Source organism: Schistocerca nitens, chromosome 3 (genome assembly GCF_023898315.1).
Source record: "Schistocerca nitens isolate TAMUIC-IGC-003100 chromosome 3, iqSchNite1.1, whole genome shotgun sequence".
Lineage (NCBI taxonomy): Eukaryota > Metazoa > Arthropoda > Insecta > Orthoptera > Acrididae > Schistocerca > Schistocerca nitens.
The window spans coordinates 811,751,849-811,774,865 of record NC_064616.1 but is presented as its reverse complement, the minus strand read 5'-3'; the positions used below and the strand labels follow the sequence as shown (position 1 = coordinate 811,774,865).

General features: G+C 43.4%; 2 non-coding genes across 2 annotated transcripts; both read left to right on the top strand.

Moving 5' to 3' along the window:
- Positions 1-9,017: 9,017 nt before the first annotated feature.
- Trnat-ugu (transfer RNA threonine (anticodon UGU)) lies at positions 9,018-9,092 on the top strand. Its single transcript has one exon. It is a non-coding gene; the product is annotated as a tRNA-Thr (tRNA).
- A 365-nt stretch (positions 9,093-9,457) lies between these two features.
- Positions 9,458-9,532, top strand: Trnat-ugu (transfer RNA threonine (anticodon UGU)). The gene has a single exon. It is a non-coding gene; the product is annotated as a tRNA-Thr (tRNA).
- The last annotated feature ends 13,485 nt before the right edge of the window (positions 9,533-23,017 follow it).

Below are 23,017 nucleotides of genomic sequence, written 5' to 3'. Positions count from 1 at the left end.
ATGCTCAGGGATAATTTTCACTGTGGTGTCGTTTCAATGCCTTCTTTCAATCCTGTTCTCACCGGATATCCAACTGAGGGTCTTGAAGATCCGGGTAATTTAGAACTGACCAAAGCCATGAGATTCTCGGGTGAAAAATTCAGTTGTTGTTTCCCATTGCCTTCCAGTACCTCCAAAACTTGACTGGTCATCAACTGAGTTTCCCGCTGGAGTTGGTTACCCAACCCTCCGATGGGTTTTCCGGCTTAACAAGGGCATCACTTGTGGGTATTAAGTTGGATAATTGAGGTGATAGAGGCTAAGGGAACTCTCCTGCTGATTTAGTGCAATCGCGTACGGTACCCCAATATTTTGTTGCTACAGTCTTATATATAAGCTTTCAGAGGTGATAGTATGGATCAAAACAAGAAAAAAAAGTCCACTAAACATGGGCTCTAAAGCTCATGCCCCTCCTCTCACCCCTTTCCCTCCCTCTCTTTCCCCTCACCCTTTTTTTTTCAGTAGAAGCGATACGTTTCACTGTAGCGAAGATGAACAAGTGCTCATAGCACCTAATATATGCACTTTAGGGTCCATGTCCACTGGACCTTATTTTCTTGTTTTGGTCCACAGCACCGTACTCAGAATATCCAAACCAAACAGCATTCAGTAGAAGAGATGTGTCTCACAGTAACGAAGATAAAGAAATACTTATAGCCTTTGAGGTATGCATTTTACAGCCCATGTTTACTGCACATTCTTTTCTTGTTTTGGGCTATACTACCACTTCCGAAAATCTTTCAGTGGGGTCCTGGTTAACCCCATTCGTAAGAGCCCTGAAGTACGTTTTCTGTGATGTTTCGGCAGATGTTTTGAATATGCAGTGTATAGTTGGAGTCGACCCAAAAATATTCTGCTCATCGCGTCTTTCATGCGATGCCCAGTGTCGGTTGAATGGGTTGTTTTGTTTCGCGTTACGATGAAAATAATTTTAAAGCGGAATTTTACGTGCCTATTCGATAGAGCGGTCTGACATTAATCTATTCAAATCTCTGTATTACACGTATGTGGAATATTTTTGCCCTTAGTGACATGAAAAGCTGTGGTCACCGCAGCTACTCACTCTGACGCGACGTGTTATATTTCAATGTGGGTGGCCGGGTATGGTGTCGAACGGCGTTCCATTTGAGCGTGCTCCGCGACGTGGGTGTCGCTCATACACACCTGCTGCTGTCACATTCAAACTAGTGGACGAGATGTTAGTTTCGCCGCTAGCGTAAACAAAGGGTTTATTTATATTAATGGCGTCTGCGCATCTACAGCGCAAACCTTGATACATACAGAAAAGTACGGTATGTCAAATGAAAGAGTGGATCAACACGATTCTGTTAGTATGCAGATATGACTTGTAATTAATATATGTGAGCTGACTTAACACCGAGACGATTTTATAATTGAAATTCAGCAGATCTTTAATAACTTTTATAATATTTATAGTACAAGAGAGATCAATCACTTAAATTTTAGCACTCAGTAGTGTCCATCGACTGATGACTAATGTGCATAATATCATAATTAATTGAGCTATGAGACACTTTTTAATTTAACTGTAGGGTTGCTGTATGACTTAGAGTCTTAGACTGTCGGGATACTTCTGAGCACAGTGGAAAATTGTCAGAATACTTTGTGGTTGATGGGAGAGTGCTAAGATGCGTTTTCGGGTGAAATTTCAAACTGTCCGGATATTTTTGAGCAGAGTGAAAGTGTTAGAATCACGTTAATTTAGTACTGGACACTATCAGAATACGTGTGCGGCAAGGACGCGAGATTGTTAGAGGTCAGTTTGAGGACTTAAAGTGATAATGATTTGTGCATAGGGTGTGTTATTTTGTTGAATTTTAGACTTGCAAAAGTTTGTTAACACATTTCATAAATTTGATTCAAAATTTGCATATAATTTAGTACAAGACACATACACAATCAGCAAGGCAGTGTGCACTGGCGGACGTTATTACATACCTCATCTAACCCTTAGTTCGTAAGACTTATGTTCTTTATTTTGTCTTTTACTTCATTGTTTATAAATTTGCACCGTTTTGCTAGTAACTGAAAAACATTTTTGCTTCCCATTATTCTCATTATTTCAATGGAAAGAGGAGGAGACATCCAATAAGAAGGTGGTGCCGCATCCACAACCATTGTAATAACTGACAGCACAGAGATTTTGAACTGATTTTTAGCACTGTAAGTAGAGTTTGGATTTTTTTAAATATTTGGTGAACGGCTGCACATAAAATTAAGTGCGAGGTATCACTCTCGTTTTGAATTTTAGCGTAAACGTAATGGCATAGTTAAATTTTGCATATCACTTGCGCAAAAAACGTTTTAAATCATAACTGATGAAAGTATAGAGTCATTAAGTGATCTAGGAGTGCTTCCCTGGAGGGGATGGGGGGGGGGGGGGGGGCTGAGACCTTGAAAGGACGGTAGCCATCATGCAGTAGGACATAGTTTAACACAAGTTTCAAAATGCAAGGTCTGTACTGATCTGACATACCTTGCATTTTGAAACTATGTATAGTTTTAGTGGCAGAAATTATTCGTGTCATCAGTGACGACGCTTAGAAATGTTTATGTGCGAGTTTTTTCGGACCTAGAGTTTCGCTGCAGTAGTCACGTCTCTCATTCATTTCTGCGAGCAGTTTAGCAGAACCTGTACAGTATTTTTCGCGGGTGAACTTGACTTTCCACTAATCCTGGACTTTAACTTAGTCCGCCAGTACGGACGTTTCGATATTTTCTGCTGCTAATCAACAATTAGGTTGGTGCACTGAGTGTCGGTTACGCACTTAGTACATGAAAGTTAGTGTGGAGCTTAACTTATGTTAATTTTAGCTGTGAACACTGACTTTGCTTGCCAGCCATTTTATTTGTGTTGGCTAACGACAGTGTTGGAGGCCCGAGATACTTTCAAATCATTTTATCACGTAGCTGATTTCATTAGCCTACTAATTAATGTGTCAGTTTCAAATTCTATAAACTTTTATTAGTTAAACTACAAACCACTGCGGTTGGAGTACGTTATGTAACTTTTATTGCAGCTATGGTTAGTCTAGTAATTTTTATGTCTATCTGATTAATACAGCAGAGGCAAATTTATTAGCATATGTTGACATAAAAGCACACAGTAACCAGGTTAAGACTTTAAATCAGACCCTGACTATGCCGCCGGCCGGGGTGGCCGAGCGGTTCTAGGTGATACAGTCTCGAACCGCGCAACCGCTATGGTCGCAGGTTCGAATCCTGCTTCGGGCATGGATGTGTGTGATGTCCTTAGGTTGGTTATGTTTAAGTAGTTCTAAGTTCTAGGGGACTGATGACCTCAGCAGTTAAGTCCCATAGTGCTCAGAGCCATTTGAAACTGACTATGCCGCGAGGAGCTGTTATTGCCACTACTTGGATTTAATTTGTCAGGCAAATAGATCTGAAGGCTAGGTTGACTAGGCGTTTACCACAACTGATATTAGGGCTGTGTGTTTGCTTGCTTCGTCTTGAACGCGTGTCCGGTAAGCAGCAGCGGGGTCTTCAAGGCAACTCATCATAGTCCATGTGTGCTCCAGCACGCCACAGCGGCAGCCATATAGTCATCGCCACCAGGCGGGTCTAGCCAACACCACCTAGACTACTGGCTTGCGCGCACACTCGTGACGTCACATACTGATGGCCAGGTCTGTATCGGAACGCTCCTGTAAAACACACTGCAGCTATACGAATTTTACGAGTGTTAGAGCTGAGACCGCATAGAGATACTGTTAAATGTCCTCGTAATGAAAGTATGGAAATTTTTATCACTACGCAAAGTAACTGAACAAAACTGCCCTATGTTATTTCAAGATATAAATTATTTTGACGATTTGCCTTAAATGCGCGTTTCTAGGCTTGAATACAAACTGTAATTTTAAATTCTGTCTTTTACCTCAGGAACCATGCTTTCTTGCAGTAAAAAATCGGCAATATGCAACAACAAGCAGACGTTTCCGGTTTTAAATAAAGCAGCTGGAGCTCCTACAGAATTTAAGAATTTGTTTCCCTGCTTATTTTCGTAAATTTTCCTCTCCACTTCAAAATTTTGCAAAAATTTGCTGATCTCACACGATACTCAATCCATTCGACGAAATGGAGCACCTCCTGACATAATGTTTAATAAATCAAAAAACCCGAAAAATATTATATTTCCCTGTTTCTCTAGAAATTTAGAACCTTAAAAATGAAAAGATTGTTTCTCCTATATCCTTGATTGAAATTCGTGTCACAGAGTGCTGTTAATTTAATTATAATGCACTTACCTCGAAATTATGCTGTCTATACTGCTTAATCCGTCGAACACTGAATTCATCAAAGCAATTTTCTAAGGTGGTTTACTCAGATCGAAATTATTTCCGAATAGCTGTATATGTAAAACTGAACAAAATCATTCTGTAGCTCTTCCAAATAAATGTACTGGAAAATCAATAATCTGGTAGGAATGATAAGAAATACCAAATATTTTCGAGTCACACTAATTAATAAAACTATTCTGTGTGACAATAGTCGCAAATATGAGAGACATTTCACAGCCAGCTTCGTAATAACCTCGCAGCAATGGTCCAGAATTAAGAAACAAATGATACTGGTACAGGATACATAACTGCTTTTAAAAACAATTGGCAAATGTGTTGCAATGGAAACAAATAACACGCTACAAATTTTTTGTCATTTACTTACCCTTGAATAATGCGTAGACACAAATTCCTGTCTGGGAATAGCTTCAATCCAGCGATTTCTCAACTTCACACATTTGGGAAACCGAAACATGTGCACTTTTATGCCTTTTTGGGATTTTTAATTTCCCTGGCAAAAGGGAACGCAGCACTTGTATCACATACTTCGAAGAATTGTAGGCGAATACTGTTTGAAACATATGTCACTTCCACGTGTCACACACTTTCAACACAACATATACGCCAACAGGGCTGCCGACTGAAGATAAGATGGCCAACGGTTTGTGACGTCACGTGCCAATATGGCCGCTGTGAGTAGGCCTAATATCTAGAAGGCTTTGGTCTAGCACAGCACAGAGGGTCTGGGCTTCATCGTGCCGCAGCAGCTGCCACGCGGTCGCTGCCACCATGTTGGCAAAGCGCACCGATGGGTATGCTTCCAGCACGCAGAGCCACGTCGCGTAGGCATACAACACCAGTTCACTTGATGCGGGGCTTAGTTCCAGCGCATCACCACAGCAGCCACCTAAAGCACACGGCCATGCCTCCACAAGAGCAGCGGAATTTGGAAATCTGTGGTAAGGTCTTATGGGACCAAACTGCTGAGGTCGTCGGTCCCTAAGCTTACACACTACTTAATCTAACTTAAACCTACTTACACTAAGGATGACACGCACACCTATGCCATAGGGAAGACTCGAACCTCCGAAAGGGGGAAACGACGCGGACCGTGACAAGACGCCTCAGACCGCGCGGGTACTCCCAGCGGCCAACAGTATCGGGACAGTGGTCGTAGACAGAAGTATCAGGAGCGTTCAATATTGTAATAACTTTGTCGGTGCAACAAGTTAGCCTTGGGTGACGGGATCAAGCAATCGCCTAGTGAATGTCGGTATGATGAAGTGGGTAGCAATATAGGAACTCAAAGTAGGTCTGTGGCAGAAGAAAGGAATTTTTTTGGGGGAGGACATGAAATTTTGGGAGCAGGAAGTTGTCAATCGCAGTTGCTTGCTATCACGTAAACAATAAGGGGATTTCGGTAGTATATTTGAGGAAATTAATAGCAAAGTTAAGACGATAGATGAAACTAAAGATAAAAAAAAGGGAATTAACAATGATTTTGAGGAGTTTAGAGGAGATATGAATGATCGAAAAGTAAAAACCCACGGTATTTTAGAGGGGATCAGGTGGAAAGTTGGGGACGCAGAGAGAAATTTGGCAGATAGAATCACTGCGGTGGAGAAGGATTTGTGGCAGAGGACAGATTATGTGCAGACAAAGCGCCGTATAGGGTAAATGTAACGGAGTTAGCACTGAAATCAATGTCTCACTGTGTAGGCCAAGTGGTTCAGTGCAGGTCAGAAGTTAACGCAGACCTGGAATTGGTGAAATCTGAGGTGAGTGGACTGCAAACTGCTGTAGTTACATAGGCAGAGAGAAGAGAAGGGTTGAATGCACTGTTTAACGCTAAGTAATGTTGTAATAAAGCATGGAGGGCAACTGTTACAAAGTTCATGGTGAGCAATAAACAAATGTTTTAGTGAGGAAAGCACGTACCACGTTCTGCATGTGTTAGCGTCGTGCGGAGACTGTTTTGTTGAAGGCAAATCCAATGAAGCTAAATTTGTTAAGCAGCAGCTCGACGAGGGAGCACACGCGCGGTAGTATCAAAATGCTGCAAAGTTTAGCGATTGAGTTGTTTGAGGTGATTTTGCTTTGCTTAATAAGTACTGGGTTGGAGGGAAGCAATCGCAACTGCAGAGCGTACTCTTGAATAGACCTTGTTACTGTAGTTATCGGGAAGTATGGACGTGTTTTGCGAGCCTGTCCTGCAGAAATTACTGCATTTGGGCTAACAGCTAGGCACATTTATGTACACTACTGGCCATTAAAATTGTACACCAAGAAGAAATGCAGATGATAAACGGGTATTGGACAAATATATTATCCTGGAACTGACAAGTGATTACATTTTCACGCAATTTGGGTGCATAGATCCTTAGAAATCAGTACCCAGAACATCCACCTATGGCCGTAATGACGGCCTTGATACGCCTGGGCATTGAGTCAAACAGAGCTTCGATGGCGTGGACAGGTACAGCTGCCCATGCAGCTTCAACACGATACCACAGTTCATCAAGAGTAGTGACTGGCGTATTGTGATGAGCCAGTTTCTCGGCCACCATTGACCAGACGTTTTAAATTGGTGAGAGATCTGGAGAATGTGCTGGCCAGGGCAGCAGTCGAACATTTTCTGTATCCAGAAAGCCCCGTACAGGACCTGCAACATGCGGTCGTGCGTTATCCTGCTGAAATGTAGGGTTTCGCAGGGATCGAACGAAGGGTAGAGCCACGGGTCGTAACACATCTGAAATGTAACGTCCACTGTTCAAAGTGCCGTCAATGTGAACAAGAGGTGACCGAGACGTGTAACCAATGGCACCCCATACCATCACGCCGGGTGATACGCGATGACGAATACACGCTTCCAATGATCGTTTACAGTTATGTCGCCAGACATGGATGCGACCATCATGATGATGTAAACAGAACCAGGATTCATCCGAAAAAAAGACGTTTTGCCATTCATGCACCCAGGTTCGTCGTTGAGTACACCATCGCAGGCGCTCCTGTCTGTGATGCAGCGTCAAGCGTAACCGCAGCCATGGTCTCCAAGCTGACAGTCATGCTACTGCAAACGTCGTCGAACTGTTCGTGCAGATTGTTGTTGTCTTGCAAACGTCCCCATCTGTTGACTCAGGGATCGAGACGTGGCTGCACGATCCGTTACATCCATTCGGATAAGATGCATGTCATCTCGACTGCTAGTGATACGAGGCCGTTGGGATCCAGCACGGCGTTCCATATTACCCTCCTGAACCCACCGACTCCATATTTTGCTAACAAGCATTGGATCTCGACCAACGCGAGCAGCAATGTCGCGATCCGATAAACCGCGATCGCGATAGGCTCCAATCCGACCTTTATCAAAGTCGGAAACGTGATGGTACGCATTTCTCCTCCTTATACGAGGTATCACAACAACGTTTCACCAGGCAACGCCGGTCAACTGCTGTTTGTGAATGAGAAATCGGCTGGAAACTTTCGTCATGTCAGCACGTTGTAAGTGTCGCCAGCGGCGCCGACCTTGTGTGAATGCTCTGAAAAGCTAATCATTTGCATTTCGAAGCATCTTCTTCCAGTCGGTTAAATTTCGCGTGTGTAGCACGTCATATTCGTGGTGTAGCAATTTTAATGGCCAGTAGTGTAGATTTCGACTGTGGAAAGGCACCTGCCTGCTTATTTGCAGAGGAATTTGCTCCACAGCCCCACAGAAACGATACAGATTTTTTGGAAACTGGAAATTTGTGGTAAGACCTTATGGGACCAAATTGCTGAGGTCAATGGTCCCTAAGCTTACACACTACGTAATCTAACTTTAACTTACGCTAAGGACAACGCACACGGCCATGCCCGAGGGAGGACTCTAACCTCCGAAGGAGGGAGCCGCACGGACCGTGACAAGGCACCCTAGTCCACGCGGCTAGAGAATTTTCATGACTTTGTTGAGTATTTGGACAATGATATGTATTACCTAACCAGGGGAATCAGTAATACAAGAAATAATGGAGACTCTAGGGGAAAAGGAGAATTGTGGCATCTGCAGAGCTATGGAGAGAATGCAGAATGTGAATCCTGATCTTCAGCTCTTGAAGACACTGTATGGGAAATGTGAAGTTCCAGCACTTCTACAAATTTTATGAAGGCGTGTCTTTTTGAAGAAAGAATGAAACAAGGGGAAATCGAAGATCAGCATGTAGAAGCTTCTATTCAGTATAGTAATCTGAGCCATGAGCACTATGGACAGCAACAGTGCTTGCAGATGCTGCGGGTCTATGTAATCTTCAGTAATATGGCAAGCAGTGTGAGATAGTAGCTCGGTGCTTGTGCTCATAGCCAGTAAGTAAAGCATGGTACTGTCAGTAGTCAGGGAAAATGCATAGTATCATAGTTCATAATTTACATGCAACTGACGTTTTTGGTCCTCTTCCGTCAGGTTTTTGGGGATTTTAAATATGTACTTTTGGCAGCTGAAGTATTTTCCAAGCGTGTTAAACTATAAACGATGAAAAAGGCCAGAAGAAAAATAATTGGCAATAAGATAGAAAAGGAGTATTTTGCCAAGGTAGGAAATGTAGTGCGGATCAATACGTTGAAAATGTGGTTGTCGCGGGAGATGTGCCAGAGATAAGTCCCTGCAGACGCGCTATCCTCTGTGCCCGCGGTGGCTCAGATGGATAGAGCGTCTGCCATGTAAGCAGGAGATCCCGGGTTCGAGTCCCGGTCGGGGCACACATTTTCAACATGTCCCCAATGAAGTGTATCAACGCCTGCTTGCAGCTAGGGTGTCTATTTAATTATCATTTCATTTCTAGCAAAGTTGCATGGTCATTGACGGTAACTGTTCTTTCGGGAACAGATACTACCGTCATATATAGTTAAAAATATGGGTTCCCGGCCTTTGCCTTCTTGTGCGAACGCACACGCTATGCCCGAACTCGTACGGGACTTGGTAGATTAATCTGCCATGAGTACTGAGTATGATGGGCAAACATCTATTAGGCGCACTACGAATGTAGTGTTGTGGACATGTTGGGAATGTGGATCTCACGGGGAGCGTGCAAGGGATAACTCCCTGCAGACGCACTATCCTCTGTGCCCACGGTGGCTCAGATGGATAGAGCGTCTGCCATGTAAGCAGGAGATCCCGGGTTCGAGTCCCGGTCGGGGCACACATTTTCAACATGTCCCCAATGAAGTGTATCAACGCCTGCTTGCAGCTAGGGTATTTAATTATCATTTCAAATCCAAAGGTCATATTTTCCGACAGTGGTTCGTAGTGTGTTTTCAAGTTGTGGGGGAATTTTATGCTACAAGAAGGTGTTAAACATATGCGGACGTTGTTTTATCATCCCACAGGGAATCCAGCTAAATGATACATGAGGGAGATGGGCTGGCTTGTTAAGGCGAATTGCAGCGATCACTCAAAAAGTAGGCTCGTTATGTGCCGATGTTCGAGGACACCATGACAAGTGACAAAATTTGCGCCATTGGATTCACTCTGCAAGAACTGATGATGCGAGAAACGCCGGCGAACCTGTTGACAGAGGTAAGAGATTTCACACCGTAGGAAATCTCTGTGCAGGAACTTGAGGGTAACGTAAAAATAAGCACATCTAAAAGAATACCAATGAAAGACAGAGACTGCATGATGGAATATTTAAGGTTATGTGGTACAATCCAGAGGACATGCTCCTCCTCAGGACGAAGGAGAAACTCTGTGATTTGGACAGAGAAATAAAGAAATTATTTGAGCTGTACCACGGACCGTTTCTGATTACAGAATGGCTACATCCAACTGCGTATGTTTGGTAGGAGATTGTCTTCAATAACCTTTCTTAACTTTCCGGCCGAAAGTCTTTTTCCTGAAGACAAATACAATTTCCTTGTTTGGTGTCCACTCACTGAAATTCCAGCTTCTATTTCATAACTATGAGTTGTATTGTGTGTAGTCTGGACTAAGGTAATTGTTGGTTTTTCCCCTCTTTAGATAGTGTCGCTCCAGCAGTTAGTTCGTAATTAAATCCTCTTTCATCAGTGTTCCAAATGCAGTACGGCTGTATCTGGAAAATGGCAGTTTTCTTGTTTATTTCTTCGACAAAACGGGCCCCAGGCTGGCGAATATGTTGGTCTTCTGCTACATCTCTGGCTGCCATGAATGTAGTGACGTATCTACGGCACATTCTGTATTCTTTCTTGAGATCTACTAATAAAATTTCAAAACATTTTAACTTTGAGTGTTCAACATCTCTTGCTTTTTGTAGTGCCCAAAATTTCAGATGCCAATAATGGACACATTTTCGTTCATTCTTTGCCGAACTTTGCCCGCGGCGATTACAGGTCCCATCCACAACATAAAAGGTGTATTTGGACACTTCGAACGGTGCGTAAGAGTAACATAAGAAATGTTTTATTTAAATCTAAAAATAATTTATTTATTACACACACACAATAAGATATACACTAGGTGACAAATATTTTTGGCAATTGTTCCTAAACAGCTCGATTATCTCCAGATAGCAGCCAACTTGTCATTCTCTCAGTGCAGACCTGAGACATCTCAAGTGCATTCTGAATGGGTGCATGTGGAATGATTCAAGTCTGTTATCGTTTGAGTTAACCCACAAATCAGATAAACTCTTTCTAGAATGCCTCACAGATCCAGGCAGATAAAGCAAACCAATAACCAGATACAGCAAACCAGTAACGCTCTGATCTCTGTAACATTAGAATTTTGGCATTTCTTTCGCTAGAAAATTTACCACGAATTCCATGGATGTAAATCTTAGTATATGTTGTAATAATGGCTATTATATTTTAATTCAAGAATAACTTCGTAATATCTATTTCTGTCTTTGTTATTTAAATTCATTATTTGGGACAGCTAAACGCGTAATAAAATTACAAGCTCTGTTCTAAGATTGGTATGACACCTACTTCTCATCCATTTAGCTATTCCATCTTTTCATAAAAGAAATACGTTCTTTTGAATTATTTCCTTCTGTGATTCAAATTCATCACTTTCTGACACTTCTTGTTCTGTTCCTCAATCATGACAGATTTCATTTACACACTCCTCGTTTTATGAGTCAGCAATATCACTGTAAGGATCTTCATCACTTAACTCCAGGATCTCTGCTAAATTGTGCCCTAGATATTTTTCCTTTGATATTTATTACTCGAACCAAAAGTATAGTACGTACTTTTCGAAGGTAGCTATTGCAAGTAAAGAGCAAATTAATTGTAATTCGTTTTGACACTACTAAAATTATGCACGTGAAAGTTGGACTGAATCTAGGAAAGCAATAAAGTAACAAACACTACTGTGGATGACCAGTGTCCTCCACACTACAATAATGATTCATAAACAATGCGAACTGCGTATCTGAAAGGCAATTATGGTTGAAAATAACGGATGGAGAGTTACCGGAAAGGTACTGAAAATGGTGCGAACGCAGTCCAGCCTACATAGACAAAATACAGCGGGAAATTCATATGGATGACGAGTGTTATCCGTGCGATCAATGGAGGGTTAAAAACAGTACTGAATTTCTTTTCTGTTGCAGGTTCATAATCCCCAGAACTGTTAGTTACTCTTTGAGAGTACTGGTTCCGCGACTGCCAAAAGCACTACCAACTTGAGCACTATTAATTGCGTTGCCGTCCATAAATCAATTTTTTTTCATCCGTTGTGCTATTCAATGTAACTTCAGTTGAGCATTCAAATTAATATTCATGTTATTGAATAATTAGATCAAACAAAAGCTTGAGAAAGTATCATAATCATGTCCTGCACGGTCTTCCGTTGCATAACGCCTTCTTACAGTGTGACAATTATTGAACTATATGAAAAAAAAGTCAAGCTACAAACTAGGCGTACTCACACTTTATTCAACATGTAAACGTGACTGCAGACATTCGGATTTAGATTATGACAGGGTCGATATGTCTGCCATCATCGGCGATGATGTGGCGCAGACGAATAGCTAAATTCTGCGTGACCCGCTGAAGTGTCGGAACATGCTGTCGATGACTTCCTGAATGGCTGTTTTCAGCTCTGAAGTGGTTTTGGGGTTATTGCTATACTCATTGTCTTTAATATGGCCCCATAAAAAGGAGTTGCATGTGTTCAATTCCGGAGAATATGGCGGCCAATCGAGGCCCATGCCACTGCCCGCTGGGTACCCCAGAGCCAGAATGCGGTCCCCAAAGTGCTCCTCCAGGACATGAAACACTCTCCTGCTTCGATGGGGTCGAGCTCCGTCTTGCATGAAGCACATCTTCCGAAATCAGGGTCACTTTGGATAATGGGGATGAAATCATCTGGCAAAACCTTCACGTACCGTTCCATGGTCACGGTGCCATCAAGGAATATGGCACCAGCTATTCCGTGACCAGACACTGCACACCACACAGTCACCCGTTGTAGGTGAAGAGACGTATCGATCGTGAAATACGGATTCTCAGTCCCCAAAATGCGCCAGTTTTGCTTATCGACGAACCCGTCAGGATGAATGTGGGCTTCGTCGCTAAACCAAACCGTGCATCTACATCTACATCTACATCATACTCCGCAAGCCACCTGACGGTGTGTGGCGAAGGGTACCTTGAGTACCTCTATCGATTCTCCCTTCTATTCCAGTCTCGTATTGTTCGTGGAAAGAAGGATTGTCGGTGTGCTTCTGTGTGGGCTCTAATCTCTCTGATTTTATCCCCATGGTCTCTTCGCGAGATATACGTAGGAGGGAGCAATATACTGCTTGACTCCTGGGTGAAGGTATGTTCTCGAAACTTTAACAAAAGCCCGTACCGAGCTACTGAGCGTCTCTCCTGCAGAGTCTTCCACTGGAGTTTATCTATCATCTCCGTAACGCTTTCGCGATTACTAAATGATCCTGTAACGAAGCGCGATGCTCTCCGTTGGATCTTCTCTATCTCTTCTATCAACCCATTCTGGTACGGATCCCACACTGCTGAGCAGTATTCAAGCAGTGGGTGAACAAGCGTACTGTAACCTACTTCCTACCTCCCATCATGTCCCGCGGTCAATCATGCAGTTTGAACGTCCTAACGCAAACCGTTCAAAAGTTATGACAATTTTATTTCATACAGTTCAATAATTTTCACCCTGTAACTTGGATGCCACAGTATTTAAAACGTTCCAGGCATTAACTCTTTCTTTCATTTTTGGTGTATGTGTGTGACTGTACTGACGCACAGATACTAAACACGCCTACTACTTGATGAGGTAACTGATAGACTGACCTGTTAACCCTCCCCCCCCCCCCCTTGCCATCCCCCCTCCTCAAAGACTGAACGCTGTTGTGTACAAACCAAGAGCAACACAATCACATGCCATCGCAAGCGTGGTTAGGAGCGTACGATTTGTCTGTGTACAAATGTTTAAATACAATTTCCTGTTCGAACCGATAGACGTCCCTTGTGAGAGAACTTAGGGTGAGATTCCGATCTGTAATGTATGCACTGTTGCGGTCGGTGTCCGTTTTAGATGAAGACAGAGATCACAGCATGAGGAGAAAAAGAACTGCAATAGTGTTTGTTATTCTTGCCACTGTGGCTGTGTATATCTTTTCTGTTGTGATGAATTTTCTGTCATGTGGTTTTGGTCTGAGAATGGTGATTTTACGATTTATCAAATAGTTCACTGTTTGTGTATGTTTCTTTGTTTAGGAAAGTTCTGGCTGATGAGGTGTAAAGACAACGCAGCAATGCTATCTGCACTGGGTCTGCTGATACCGTAGGGTGGCTAGAAGCAAATAGCTAACCCAATGAGCAGTTCGTCACTTCAAGCCCTAGCCTGAGTGAGTGTGAAGTGAAAATAATTGTGCTTCGAATGTTATTTCAACCGACGAATGGGAACTAATTGTGCAGTTTCACAAAAAAACTACATCAGACGGATAGAAATGGGCAAATAATACCACAGAATCTATTTTTAATATATTCATTGTATTATTTAATCAGTTCGTTTGGAGGTCAGGCACTGATTAGTTACATCAGATTTAGTGTCTTGAGATTTGGATGTTTTATTTGCATACAAAATGTCACTTTCACCCATGAAGAGGCGCACACAAGAATGGTTTATTTGTAACGTCTTTGATATTTAAACATGTTGTTAAATCTGGATTTACATTCTTTCACTGACATATCTATACATAATCAAAATATCTACGGGTGTACTGCCGGTCTACAGTGTCCAACGGGCACAATATTTCGGCAATCATACATGTCGCCATCATCAGGTGAACTGACGGACTGAGATCCTGTGAACGTGCCGGCACGGAGATCCGTACACTATGGCTGCTCAGGGAGAACTGTGTTCGGTCGCGGCGGCGGCAGATTTAAATACACTCCGCCCGCGGCGCGCTCACTCCGCCGTCCGCGCCCCGCGCCACGGTCGCGCGGTGGAACAGATTGCGACGGCGTCTGAGATGACGTCGGTGTGATGGCTCTGTCCGCCGTGGTCGTCACAACTATACATTTGCTTGATTTACCCTTGATTAACCCAATCGCTGGTTCCCAAGCCTGGCTGAGTTTATAGCCACAGTCACGGTTTATGAGGTCGTCATAGGTGCGAATTTCGATGGCCTCTATAACAACGCTGTCCCAGTATCTCGACGTCTCTACCAGAATCCTCGTGCGTTCATACTCCATAGCGTGATTTTCCGACAAACAATGGTCAGCGACCGCCGACTTGCTCGGGTACATCAGTCGAGTGTGCCTCTGGTGTTCACGGCATCGATCCTCGACGGTACGCATCGTCTGACCAATATACGACTTGCCACATTGACACGGAATCTGGTACACGCCGGCCTTCCTCAAACCGAGGTCATCTTTGGCGCTCCCCAGCAGTGCACGAGTTTTATTCGGAGGACAAAACACAGTTCCGACCCGGTGTTTCTTCAAAATGCGGGCGATTTTCCCCGAGAGTGCGCCTGTATATGGGATAAACGCTGTGCCTACCTCCTCCCTCGTGATTTCATCCATCTCCACAGGTTGTGCTGTAGTGGTTGGGCGGAGAGCACGTTGAATCTGCCACTCTGAGTACCCATTTTTCGAAATACAGTTCTCAGATGTTCCAATTCCTGGGGTAGACTCTCTGCGTCAGAGATAGTGCGCGCCCTATGTACTAGAGTTTTAAGTACCCCATTCCTCTGTGAAGGTTGCTGGCAGCTGTCTGCGTGCAAATACAGAACAGTGTGCGTTGTCTTCCGATACAACCCACGACCTAGGGTGCCGTCAGGCCTTCTCTTGACCAAGGCGTCAAGGCAAGGTAGTTTACCCTCCGTTTCAGTCTCCATAGTGAATTTGATGTTGGGGTGTATGGAGTTTAGATGTGTAAGGAAGTCAAGCAGTTTATCGATACCATGTGGCCAGATGACGAACGTGTCTTCCACGTAACGGAAAAAGCAAGTGGGTTTCCTTTCGAATGACGACAGGGCTTCCTCCTCGAAGTTCTCCATGTACAAATTCGATACCACCGGTGAGAGTGGGCTACCCATGGCGACTCCCTCCATTTGTTCGTAGTATTCTCCATTAAAAAGAAAATACGTGGAAGTCAAGACATGCCTAAAAAGTACAGTGGTCTTCCCGTCAAACTTCTGACTAATCAATTCTAGTGACTCTCGCAGGTGTACCCTCGTGAAGAAGGAAACGACTTCAAAACTCACCGTGATATCTGACTCACCCAACGTGAAGCTATCAAGGCGTTTAACAAAATCCACGGAATTACGGATGTGATGAGGACATTTACCCACATAAGGACTTTATATTCCCGTCAGGTATTTGGCCAACAAATATGTAGGTGCCCTGATGTTGCTGACAATGGGGCGTAATGGTACCCTCTCTTTGTGAACGTTCGGGAGTCCATATAGTCTAGGCGGTACCGGACCTTGGGGTAACAATTTCTTAGTGTCACCCTCCGGTAAATCTGCGTCCTTGAGAAGCGACCTCGTCTTGTTGTCCACCTTGACGATAAGACCACTGAACTTTTTAGGCATGTCTTGACTTCCACGTATTTTCTTTTTAATGGAGAATACTACGAACAAACGGAGGGAGTCGCCATGGGTAGCCCACTCTCACCGGTGGTAGCGAATTTGTACATGGAGAACTTCGAGGAGGAAGCCCTGTCGTCATCCGAATGGAAACCTACTTGCTTTTTCCGTTACGTGGACGACACGTTCGTCATCTGGCCACATGGTATGGGTAAACTCCTTGACTTCCCTACACATCTAAACTCCATACACCCCAACATCAAAATCACTATGGAGACTGAAACGGAGGGTAAACTACCTTTCCTTGACGTCTTGGTCAAGAGAAGGCCTGACGGCACCCTAGGTCATGGGGTGTATCGGAAGACAACGCACACTAATCTGTATTTGCACGCAGACAGCTGCCACCACCCTTCACAGAGGAATGGGGTACTTAAAACTCTAGTACATAGGGCGCGCACTATCTCTGACGCAGAGAGTCTACCCCAGGAATTGGAACATCTGAGAACTGTATTTCGAAAAAATGGGTACTCAGAGTGGCAGATTCAACGTGCTCTCCGCCCAACCACTACAGCACAACCTGTGGAGATGGATGAAATCACGAGGGAGGAGGTAGGCACAGCGTTTATCCCATATACAGGCGCACTCTCGGGGAAAATCGCCCGCATTTTGAAGAAACACCGGGTCGGAACTGTGTTTTGTCCTCCGAATAAAACTTGTGCACTGCTGGGGAGCGCCAAAGATGACCTCGGTTTGAGGAAGGCCGGCGTGTACCAGATTCCGTGTCAATGTGGCAAGTCGTATATTGGTCAGACGATGCGTACCGTCGAGGATCGATGCCGTGAACACCAGAGGCACACTCGACTGATGTACCCGAGCAAGTCGGCGGTCGCTGAACATTGTTTGTCGGAAAATCACGCTATGGAGTATGAACGCTCGAGGATTCTGGTACAGACGTCGAGATACTGGGACAGCGTTGTTAGAGAGGCCATCGAAATTCGCACCTATGACGACCTCATAAACCGTGACTGTGGCTATAGTCTTAGCAAGGCTTGGGAACCAGCGATTGGGTTAATCAAGAGTAAATCGAGCAACTGTATAGTTGTGACGACCATGGCGGACAGAGCCATCACACCGACGTCATCTCAAACGCCGTCGCAATCTGTTCCACCGCGCGACCGTGGCGTGGGGCGCGGACGGCGGAGTGAGCGTGCCGCGGGCGGAGGGTATTTAAATCTGCCGCCGCCGCGACCGAACCCAGTTCCCCCTGAGCAGCCATAGTGTACGGATCTCCGTGCCGGCAGGTTCACAGGAGCTCAGTCCGTCAGTTCACCTGATGATGGCGACATGTATGGTCGCCGAAATATTGTGCCCGTTGGACACTGTAGACCGGCAGTACACCCGTGGATATTTTGATTATCAAATACGCCGGGAGAAACTCAAGAATCACATATCTATATATGTTTATTTTAGGAAGCCAAATATACACAGAAACTACTGCCTTTCCCTTGCGCAAAGTTTTACACTGTTACGTTTATGTATACTGACTATTATCTGGATTTCTTTGATGAGTCGGTTTAATTCTTGGTGCTGGTTCCGTTATTTTGGTCATTGCCTGAAATACAACGTAGGTGGAGGTAATGTGACACATGAGACCATATTTGCATGAGGGTGACTTGATTTGGTAGGGAGCGACGTTCAGTTTGCGCTTGCACTGCGACGCGGACTCCGGGCAAACGTGTGTCAGGGCGGGCCAGGGAGCGGCAGCTCTCTGTGCCGTGCGGTTGATTGTCGGCAGCCACACACACCTGACTTTGGACGGGAGCTGCGTTCAGTTTGCGTGCGCTCCGAGACGTGGACTCTAGACAAACGTGCGTCAGCCAGGCGTAGGGCAGCTCTCTGTGCTGCTCAGTTGAGTGTTAGCTGCCACACAACTACTTCTGTCACAGTCAAACTAGCGGACGAGACGTCAGTTCCAACACTAGTGGGAATAAAGGCTTAATTAAGTAGTTCGCGTTTGTGCACCTTCAGTGCAATCCACGGTAGACAAAGAGAAACATGATATTTCACATTATAGAGAGGAACAACACGATTCTACAACTATGCAGATGTGATTTGTAATTAACGTGTGTGAGACGATACACCACTGAGGAGATTTTATAATTGAAATTAATTAAATCCGTAATACCTCTTATAATAATTACAGTACAGAAGAGATCAAACACCTATATTCCAGCTCTCGATAGTGCGCATTAACTGAACTACTCACATGTATCACGCCGTAATTAACTGAGACATTTTTTAATCTAAAAAATACATGACGCATACACAATCAGCAAGGTAGTATGCATTAGTGGACGTTATTTCATACCACATCCAACATTTAGTTCATAAGATATTCTCTCTTTATTTGGTTTTTTAATTCATTGTATATAAATTTTAACAGTTACCCCTTTAACTTAAAAACTATTATGCCTCTAATTATTCTGATTACGTCAATGGAAAGAGTAGGGAACATATCCGTATTTATTGTAGTAACTGACGACACAGAGATTATGAACTGATTTTTAGCACTGTAACTAATCTTTGCATTCGCTTAAATTTTGGGGTAACTGCTGCACATAAAATTAAGTGCAAGGTACATTCTTGTACAGAAATTTATCACGCACCTACTGACACAGTCAGATTTTCGATATTATTTAAGTAAAAAACGTTGGGAATCAGGTTCATTAAAGTAAATGTCATTAAGCGACATGGATGCTGCATGTTTCCGTGGAGGGGAAGTTTTAGGCCTTAAAAGGATAGTGGTCGTCTTGAGGTAGGACACAGTTTGCTATAAGTTTCAAGAGACAAAATGTGTAATTTTCTTAGTCGTGATTCCGCCACGCACATTTTTCGCTGTACAAATTTTTCGTGTAGTCGGTGATGATAGGAATATATTTTGCATGAGTTTGTAAGGACTTAGAGTTGTGCTGTGGTAGTAAGGATTCTGATTCACTTCCGTCAGTAGTTCAGAAGAACATGTATTTTTGCATGTGAAGTTGGTTGTCCACTGAGACTGGACTTTAACTCGGTTCACCAGTGAGGAACTTCCAGTATTAGTGCATGTTTCAGTTGCACTCTCGTTATATATGAGGTAATGAGGAATTTAGATTCTGTTGATTTTAGCTGTGAACGCTGTCTGTGTTTCCAGCTATTTTATTTCTTATTTTATATTGTGTGTTCGCTCACCACTATACAAGGGGAATAGTTGATTTCGCCAGCCTACTACTTAGTATGCCAATTCTAAAGACAATAAACTTTTATCAGTTTAACTATGAACCACTGTGGTTGCGTATGTTATTTAACGTTTATTGCACCTGTGTTGAATCTAGTAATTATTTATCTGTCTTAAACTTTCATCCATTATGGGTGAGGATCATTGCGACAGTGATGAATAAAAGTTTCTTGAAATTAATGCAACCAGTCACCTTTTGTTTCGTTCTTCAATTTTTGTTTTCCCATTATTGGTTTCGAACTGGCTAGCGATTCATCTTCAGATGGTATATGTTTATTGGTTGCCTGCAGCAGTGTGGGGGTCGTGTAGCTGTGGCAAGATGTATAAACGAAACGTGTAAGTACGAAGTGTGGCGTGAATCATTCAAGTTATGAGACCAATTTTGTTGCGTTACTTACCGGTAATAGGATAATAAAAACTGAAGAACGAAAGAAAAGGTGACTGGCTGCAGTAATTTCAAGACACATTTATCTATTTGATTAATATATCAGAGACAAATACTGCATAATAACTAGGCAAATATTTTAAATCATTCTTATACCAACCAGCAGGGGGCTTTTAGTGTTTGCTGTAACAATAGCTCCATACTTAGGAATTATATACAGTCCCTCGCTCATCGAACGATCCATACACAGAGACTTGTCACACCAATACCCATGAATGGAAATACTAGTAACACGCTGAATTATATACAAATATCACTAACGTCGATTTGCAATTGGGTTCTGGATCATATATTGCATTCAAACTTACGAATTACCTCAACAGAAACGATTTATTGACAAATAGCCAACATAGATTCTCAAAATATCGTTCTTGTGAAACCCAACTCTTTATTCTTTACACAGTAATGAGTGATGTCAACAGGAGATGTTAAACGGACTCCATATTTTTAGATTTCCAGAAGGCTTTGTAAAATGATGATAATAATATTCATAAAAGCGAAATAGACTGGGTGTTATGTGCCGTCCTTAGGTTAGTTAGGTTTAAGTAGTTCTAAGTTCTGGGGGACTGATGACGTTAGAAGTTAAGTCCCATAGTGCTCAGAGCCATTTGAACCATTTTTTTGTTAAGTCACATAGTGCTCAGAGCCAAAAGCGAAATAGAATGGAGTGACGGAATGTACTGACGTCCAGCTAAAATCGAGTGGAGTGACAGAATGTGCTGAAGTCTAACTAAATTCAAATCTTGAGTACATTTCTCGCAGTGCAGGACACCTTCATTTCTTTTTGCTTTTGAGAGTACGTGGAAACAGGATAAAACGCTGGATCTCCGTGAGACACAGCAGTGTCTGACTTAACGAAAAGTATGGATTCTGTCTTCCACGCAGGCAGGCAGCCTCACGTGTCGTCTACAGAAAGTTGCAACAACGTACGAGTCCCATGGGGTCAGAGCTATTGTGTGTTTATGAGCCGTCCCCAGTCGTGCAGATGAGTAGAGGCAAGAGAAATACCAGCGGGAGTCCAGCGCTTTCTCGTGTTTTGAAGAGCACCTTCAGCAGACAACTATCTTACGCTTTACTAAAGAAACACGGTCTGCAGAAATATAAGAGCCTAGCCCTGGCCCAGTTTTTTTAAGTTGAAGAGAACTCTGATGTGGGGCTTGTTGTTGGGTGCAAAAACACATAATTGGTAAAAATAGTTGTGACGTCACATAGTTCGAGCAGAGGCAGTAGTTTTATCGAGAAAGAAGAGAAAATCAGAAATTCATTACACTTTTGACACGATGCCCCTTTTTGGTGGAATTTCTGTGTAAGAAGGAACCACGCCATTGGCCAGCTGAGTTTTCCTATTCTGTGGTTGGTGGACATGTACTCTTCAGCAGGAAGATAACAGCAGGCTGTATGACAGCGAGAATGTACTGGGATGCTTTGGGGGACAGAGCCGGGGAGTAATCAAAGAGTTCATCCAGAGATGGGGAGTGTGGATCTGATGGACATATTGGCAGCTCATTGGGGTCGGCAGTTCATGTTAGCAAACGCATGACCGTCTGTACTGCAGACACGCAGGCACAGTGGACTCTTTCTGCACGTTTCATGTGAATGTTTATCGTGAGTATTATTAGTAGAACCGGATTCATAGGATAACGCTATGTCCATATTTCCTCAGATCATTGCTGTTTTCTGTCTCAAGTCAAGCATTGCTTTAGTAGATGCATGCATTTCTCAGACTAACTGTCAGAACAACAATCACTGTATTTATTGCAATAAAAGCGGGAGAGTAATTTTAGATCGTCTAAATGGCACTTTCTCATTACCTTCAGGTAACGCTGAAAACCAGCAGGTTTACTTGCAATAATTCACCTAGGGTACATTTTGTAACATTAGTTGATGTTCTTCGACAGTCAAATGTATTTAATGCGTGTTTTAAATTGATTAAATTAATGTGCTCATTAAAACTTGTTTCTGCTAACATCTGCCATTAATATGAAATTTAATACTATGCAAAAATTTCCATCTTAGGATCCACAGCTAGGGCCATAAACTTTTGATACTGGTCGTTGTGTTGTACAAAATAATTTCACCTTGTGTCATAAGGACATCTCCAGTTCTTCATTAACTTCCTGGGCCAGCTAGCCGGCCTCTGTGACCGAGTGGTTCTAGGCACTTCAGTCCGGAACCGCGCTGCTGCTTCGGTCGCCGGGTCCGCATCTCGTGGTCGTGCGGTAGCGTTCTCGCTTCCCACGCCCGGGTTCCCGGGTTCGATTCCCGGCGGGGTCAAGGATTTTCTCTGCCTCGTGATGACTGGGTGTTGTGTGCTGTCCTTAGGTTAGTCAGATTTAAGCAGTTCTAAGTTCTAGGGGACTGATGACCATAGATGTTAAGTCTCATAGTGCTCATAGCCATTTGATTCGGTCGCCGGTTCGAATCCTGCCTTGGTTATGGATGTGTGTGATGTAATTTGGTTATTTAGGTTTAAGTAGTTCTAAGCCTAGGGGACTGATGGTCTCAGATGTTAAGTCCCATAGTGCTTAGAGCCATTTCAACGATTTGGGCCAGGTAAACATTTTAAACTCACATGGGGTTTTGCATTAATTGGCAAATCAAAAATGGCTCTGAGCACTATGGGACTTAACATCTGAGGTTATCATTCCCCTAGAACTTAGAACTACTTAAACCTAACTAACCTAAGAACATCACAAACATCCATGCCCGAGGCAGGATTCGAACCTGCGACCGTAGCGGTCGCACGGTTCCAGACTGTAGCGCCTAGAACCGCTAGGCCACCACGGTTGGCAATTGGCAAATCCTTGTATAGGCCAGCCAGTAACATTAGTATCAGAGTGTGCATAAATTGATTTCGCATTCACTGCAAGTGACTTGGCCAAAGTGAAAATGCAAAGAACAACGCATTTGTAGCATTCGTCTGGTG